The sequence below is a fragment of the Leopardus geoffroyi genome, chromosome C3 (assembly GCF_018350155.1).
Source record: "Leopardus geoffroyi isolate Oge1 chromosome C3, O.geoffroyi_Oge1_pat1.0, whole genome shotgun sequence".
NCBI classification, from domain to species: Eukaryota; Metazoa; Chordata; class Mammalia; order Carnivora; family Felidae; genus Leopardus; species Leopardus geoffroyi.
The window spans coordinates 152,173,531-152,180,439 of record NC_059338.1 but is presented as its reverse complement, the minus strand read 5'-3'; the positions used below and the strand labels follow the sequence as shown (position 1 = coordinate 152,180,439).

The following is a 6,909-nucleotide window of genomic DNA, read 5'->3' as shown; positions in this document are numbered from 1 at the left end:
CCCTCAGTCTACTGCAGGAGACAGACAGCGAACAGCCCAGGTGCTTAAATATGTGCTGAGTTAGACAGGGTTTACATGCCACAGGGGACCTGGGGGCCAGGAAGGAAGGTAAAGGTGTCGGGGGAAAGGATTGCAATTCTAGACAGGGGTCCGGGGGAAGTCTCACTGGGAAAGAGACTTGCTGACACAACCGAAGAACACGAGAGAGCTGGCCGCGCGGAAGACAAGTTGGGGGACAGCAGCCCAGGGAGAGGGAGCATCCTGAGTTAGGGTGAAGCCCGGCACAGTCGTGAATCTGCAACGAGGCCGTTGTGCCCGAAGCAGAGTCGCATCCGCTGTTTGTTTCTGTGGGACAAGTAGCTCAAATCCCGGTGGCTTGAAACCGAAAGTCCCCCGGACTCTGTGTGCCACGTCGTGCCTGTCCACAGGAGCCACGGGCCGACACAGACTCAGGCTGTGGAGAAGTACGCCGCGCCTCTCACCGGGAGGAGTGGCCACCCCTCACTGCAAGGCTCATCCGGGCAGGGTGGCCCGGATCACTGTGGCCACCTGTGCAGCGTGTCCACTTCGGGAGTAGACGAGGATGGCGAGGTCACAAGTGCCGCTGCCTGCCCACTTGGATCTCGCAGGCTCGAGGGGCCTCGCTAAGGTACGCTTCTGCGGGCTTCGGCCGGCTATATCAGAAAACGTTCAAAACGTCTTGGAAGCAGAGCGCCTGGGTGAGTGTTACATAACCAACCAGCAGGCAGGCAGCATACTAACCACTGCTAAACGTCAAACCCACACTTAGGGCTTCACGGCGCTGGACTGAGACCTTTTGTCCACGGATCTCTTCATTCAGAGCAGCGCGGCAGGTGAGGACACCCATGCCTACAGGGCTTCAGTGACTTTCCCAAGATGTCACCGACGGCAGAGCGGGGTTTTCTACCCAGGCCTGTCAGACCGAGCCCTTCGCTGTGACCCTCTGTGGCCACGGAGATCCTGGCTACGGCCCAGAGCTACCAGGAGACGTGAAGTCAGGGGTATCGCCCTGGGAATACTGCCCGCTTCCTTACTTTTGGTCGGGGAGAAAGGAACTACTTAAAATAACCAGAGAGAGATTCCAGAGGAAGAGCCAGAGAGGCAGCTCCCCAGTGTTTTTACTAATATGGACTTTCTTGGTCTTGAGGAAGTACTTTGTTTCAAAAATAGCTGGTGCTTTTCCAAGAGGAGGCTTGGAACTGCTAGCCATTCGCCTCATGCCTAAGACGCACTGCTCCTGAGGGCCGGGAGGGAGGCGGGCCGCCATCCCCAAGCCTGCAGGAGGGAGGAGGCCCACCGGCCTCCGGAACTGCCAGGACAGGGTTTCCTCATTCCTGCCGGTGCCCAGATATTTATGCCTGAGGGTACAGGGGACAAAGAGCCCAGCAGGAAGGGAGGGTTTCCCCCTCTTCCTTTGCTTAAGTTGGAGACGTGAGTGTGGAGCAAGCGTCTGAAAACACAGCCGAGGTGACCGGACAAGTTGGTTAAGGATAAAGATTTGCCTTAAGAACAAACTTTGAGCTTGATTAACTGGAATCTACTAGCATTTGTAATCAGGGGCTCTTTTTTAACAGGTAGAAAGTTGGACGTGGGGGATGGACCCCAGAAAAGTTGCAAGGAAGCATCTACCTCTTGTTTTTAAGAGTGAGTCAGAGTCATTAAGTCCTTACTGCATGCGAGACGCTGTTCTCAGCCTTGTCTGTGTCTTAAAGCGTCTAACCTCACGTGAACTCTATGAAGGAGGCGATATTAGTTTCTCTGTTCTAATTGGAGGAGATCGAGGCTCAGGTGGTTCCACAAGTTGCTTCATTTTGCACGCCAAGGGGGCTTTGGTCTCCTTTCCAAATGGACCGATCGTTTACGCACTGCACATATGTGTGTGTGCACGCCTGCCCGGCTGTGTGTGTGTGTGTGTGTGTGTGTGTGTGTGTGTGTGCAGGCACACGTGTGTGTGATGTTTTTGGCAGGCACACATCTGCCTGCATAGCTCCTGTCAAAATTTCACTGGTTTTCCCATCCTCGGGGGGCCATTTGTCCTTTGACACTATGGCTTCATTTATCACTTGCCATTTCTTATCAGCCTACGGTCCCTGGAAAGCTATTTCCCTCGGAAGATGGATGTGGACGCTGCATTTGGGGCAAAGAGAATGTTCTGTTTCCACACGCCTCTCTGCTGAGTGTTTTCGGCAGACGTGGATGTGCTGTGGTTTGAACGCCAGGTCCTGCCCCGAGTCTGCTTCGTGAAAGGCTTTGACTTCTGGGCTCAGGGGCAGATTGTTTATATTATTATGTGCGTTACAAAGCAGACTTCTTTCTGCAAAGACAAGGCAAAGGTGAGGAGTAGAGTCTGTGTATCTGAGAAATAAACATGGATTTGTATACTCTGCGGGTATACGTGCATACTTATTTACTTCGTATGCTTTATCACATTTTATATTATGCCTTAGACTTGACCTCATTCGGTGGCAAGGAATCACCTTTTTAAAGCCTTGGGGCGCCTGGGTGGCGCAGTCGGTTGAGCGTCCGACTTCAGCCAGGTCCCGATCTCGCGGTCCGTGAGTTCAAGCCCCGCGTCGGGCTCTGGGCTGATGGCTCGGAGCCTGGAGCCTGTTTCCGATTCTGTGTCTCCCTCTCTCTCTCTCCCCCGTTCATGCTCTGTCTCTCTCTGTCCCAAAAATAAATAAACGTTGAAAAAAAATTAAAAAAAAAATAAAAACGGAGCCTGGGGCACCTGGGTGGCTCAGTCGCTTGAGCGCCTGACTTCGGCTCAGGTCATGATCTCACAGTTCGTGGGTTCGAGCCCCTCATGGGGCTCTGTGCTGACAGCTCGGAGCCTAGAGCCTGCTTCGGATTCTGTGTCTCCCTCTCTCTCTGCCTCTCTCTCTCTCTCTCAAAAATAAAATAAACATTAAAAATGTTAAAAAGAAATAAATGAACATTAGAAAACTAAAACAATTATTATAATCCAAAGTGTTTGCTATTTCAGATCTTATCTCTTTCTGCCTCATGTCCCTATAGGTACCACTCTCACCTTGCAATGGTTATCAGATTCTGAGTTAATTGTTTTGTTCTTTATCTGCCTTTCTCAATAAACCCCGAGATTACTTTCAGTTATTCGAAAGGCCTAGCATATTGCTTCCGGAAGCTGTGGAGATCAGAAGGAGTCTGTGTCTTGGCACCTGGTACTTGCTCAGACTTTGCTATTCCTTCTGCCTAGGGGTAACTTTCTGCTTCTATTTTCTAGAACAGATCTTATACAATTAGTGTTAATTCTTCTTTCAAGTTTTGGTAGCATTCTCCATGGAAACAATCTGTGCCTAGAGATTATGTTTTTGGATTGCTTTTAGATACAAATTAGATTTCCTGAATAGTGAAAAGGCTATTCAAATTACATCCTTCATAATGGTAAGTTTGGAAGTTTCTGCTTTTCAAGGAATGGGTCCATGTCATCTAAGTTGTCCGATACATGTGTGCAGACTGGTCCATTTTACTCCTTTGTTACCATTTTGATAGCTGCAGGACCCATAGTGATATCCTCTGTTTCCTTCCTGGTACTGGTCCTCTGTGTCCTCTCTTCTGTGTGTGTGTGTGTGTGTGTGTGTGTGCATGTGTGTGTGTGATATGTCACTTTTGTTGATCCTTTCAAAGACAACCTTTGCATTCCATTGCTTTCCTCTATTGTTCTTGTGCTTTTAATTTCACTGGTTTCTGTTCTTTTCTGCAATTTTCTTTACTTCTGCTTGCTTTGCGTTGGCTTTTCTAGGTTCGGGGTGGAAGCCTACATCGTGGACTTGAACATGCCCCGTCTTCTAATGTCTGCATTTAGTGTGGCCCGTTCCCTCCAGCGCTGCTGGGGCCTGTCCCTGCCTTCTCTAGGTGGTATTTTCATTTTCATTCGGTGCAATGTATGGTTTCTTTCTCCCGAGGCTTCCTCTTTGACTCACAGGTATTTAAAGGTGCAGTGGTTAGTCTCAAAGTGTTTGGGGATATTTTTCCATTTTTGATTTCTAGTCGGACACCAGTGTGGACAGCAAACACAGTCCATATGATTTCAGTCCTGCTAAATCTGTTGCTTTTGTTTGCTGACCCAGGCTGGTGTCTGTCTTGATGTGTCGACTCGATCCTGTTGGCCGATGGTGTTTCTGAGTTCTTCCATATTCTTAGTGGTTTTCTGTCTGCTTTTTCCTTCAAGTGCAGGCAGAGGGGTGTTGAAGTCTCCACCGACAACCGTGGCTTTGCTAGTTTTGCTTTCAGTTCTCTCAGATTTTGCCTCATGTGGGATGCCGGCTCGTTGTTTGGTGCATACACATTTGGGATTGCTGAGCCTTCTTGGTGGCCCGGCCCTTTGGGCATTCTGACTATTCCTCTCTGTCACCTGTCACTGGTAAGTTTCCTCGCTCTGAAGTCTAGTTTTGATAGCTCTTTTTTTTCACATATTGTCTGTATTTTAGTTTCTTATTATCATTTCAATTTAGTAGACTTAGGCACCACAAATCACTCTGAAAATGATGAAGCTTACAGTTATTATGTTTTTCTGACCACATTCAAACATAAGCACATATTTACCTGTCAAACAGAAAATTTTTAAACTCCCATATACATATATATATATATTTAATTTTCTACATGAATTTTTATTTTTTATTCAAGTGTAGTTAGCATACAGTGTTATATTCATTTCAGGTGTACAATATAGTGATTCAACAATCTGTACATTACTCAGGGCTCATCATGATATGTGTATTCTTTTTTTTATTAAATTTTTTTTTCAACGTTTATTTATTTATTTTTGGGACAGAGAGAGACAGAGCATGAACGGGGGAGGGGCAGAGAGAGAGGGAGACACAGAGTCGGAAACAGGCTCCAGGCTCTGAGCCATCAGCCCAGAGCCCGACGCGGGGCTCGAACTCACGGACCGCAAGATCGTGACTTGGCTGAAGTCGGACGCTTAACCGACTGCGCCACCCAGGCGCCCCATGATACGTGTATTCTTAATCCCTTCCACCTGTTCCACCCATCTACCTACCGACCTCCCCTCTGGTAACCATCAGTTTGTTCTCTGTTTTGTTTGCTTGTCTGTTTGTCTCTCTCTCTCTCTGTCTCTCTCTCTGTCTCTCGGCTATCAAATGTGGATAGCTCCTTTCTTTTAATGTTTGCATACTGTATCTTTTTTCTTTCTCCTTACCTAACTCATTTGAAATGAGTTTCTTATAGCCAGTATGCAATGAGGTGATTAAAAAAATCATCCTGTGAATCTAATTTATACATTTAGATCATTTAAATTTAATGTGATTATTGAATTACCAAGGCTTCAGCCTTCCATTTTATTTTTTCCTTTATTCTGTTTTTTGTTTTCCCCTCTCCCATCTTCCTGTAGCTTACTTCAACATATTCTTAGAATTCCAATGTGAGCATATCTCTTTGCATGTGTGTGTATATATATAGTCCCCGCAGTCTACGGGTGTAGATATTTCACCAATCTGAGTCCGGTGTGGAAAGTGTGCCTCTCTTTTATATGACCTTGTCCTCCCTCACTAAAAACATCGTTGTCTTAAATATCCCCCCTTCTCCCACTAAAGACATATTGGGAAGTTTTATATTTTTGCTCCAACTGTCAGGCGTAATTTAGAGAACTCAGTAAGAGAAGGGGAACGTACTGTGTTTTCTCCACTTTTACTTTGTCCTTTCGTCCCACCCTCACTCTGTCCTCCTGAGGCTCTGATGGCAGTCACACAAATGTCTGCTCTGTGGTACGGACTCCGCCTGGAGGGCCCGTGCAGCCTGGCCGGGGTGAGCATCTGAGCTCCCTCGTCCGCGTGTGCCGGCGTGGGCAGGGCTGGGCTGTCGTGTCTGTGCAGTGTTTCGACAGCGGAGTAGTCATCGCCTGAAAGTTTCCCATCTCGCTAGGCTTCCCCTGGTCCTCCTTTACACGGCCAGGTTCCCGGGCTGTCCCACTCCAGGTCTGAGCTCTGGGAAGCGGGAGGAAAACCCAGGGAACGCACCACCTCGTTGTGTCTCTGGTCCTGAGTGCCTGGCTCATCTGCTGCCTTCTGTCCGCCTTCCAGAGTCTTCTTGTGTTTGTTTGATATGTAACGCTTATTGGTTTTAGCTGTACTTGGTGGGAGAAAAGGGAAAAGGCGCATCTGATTCATCCTCCTGTAAGAAGATCTGAAGACAGGAGACCTCTTCTTGTCCATGTCTCAGGTTAGAGAGGGACCTTGCAGCCACACCAGCCCAGCTCGCCACCGCTGCCCAGGTGCTCCTGTCTGTCCTTCCCTTCTTTTCACGGCGGGAGTGGGTTTCGGGTTTTGGTTTTGGTTTTTGATTGGTTTAGCTTGTTGTTTTCTAAGCAAGGGTCAGGGTGTTTCTGAGTAGTAAAGACTTAACAGTTCCCCAGTGTCACAATGAACTCCCAGGCTTCTGAGTGAAGCAGAGAGGCATTAAGTACGTTAGTAATTCAAGCAAGCAGTCCTAAATACATAAAGGTAATTAATGAATATTTCAACCCAGCTCCCCTAAACAAATAACTTACATGGAATAAGACATCAGTAAAGAAGTCACAAATCAGCCAAATACTTAAACCGAGCTGCCCTGGGTCTCAGGTCACACGCTTAATGGATCAACGCATCTTGATTCGATATCAATACGTATTAGTGAGCATTACAGGTAATAAGTCCAGCACTGTGCCCTGTCGCTGCCTCTTTTATTTCTGTCCGGGTGCTCAAGGGCTTGTATGAGTGTATTTTAAATTTTACTAAAGTAGGACCAGTAAAGAATGTACATGATGATTGGAAGGGGTCAAGTCATGGTCTAACAGGAAGCCCCCCGCCCCTTGTCCCCCGATGTACAGGTAAGAGAAACATCCCAGCAGGACAAATGTGTCCTCAG

General features: G+C 47.6%; 1 long non-coding RNA gene across 1 annotated transcript; it reads left to right on the top strand.

Annotated features, from left to right (window-relative positions):
- The first annotated feature begins 619 nt into the window (after positions 1 to 619).
- On the top strand, positions 620 to 2,383 carry LOC123585130. The gene is made up of 3 exons (XR_006705927.1): positions 620 to 854; positions 1,596 to 1,665; positions 2,102 to 2,383. It is a non-coding gene; the product is annotated as an uncharacterized LOC123585130 (long non-coding RNA).
- The last annotated feature ends 4,526 nt before the right edge of the window (positions 2,384 to 6,909 follow it).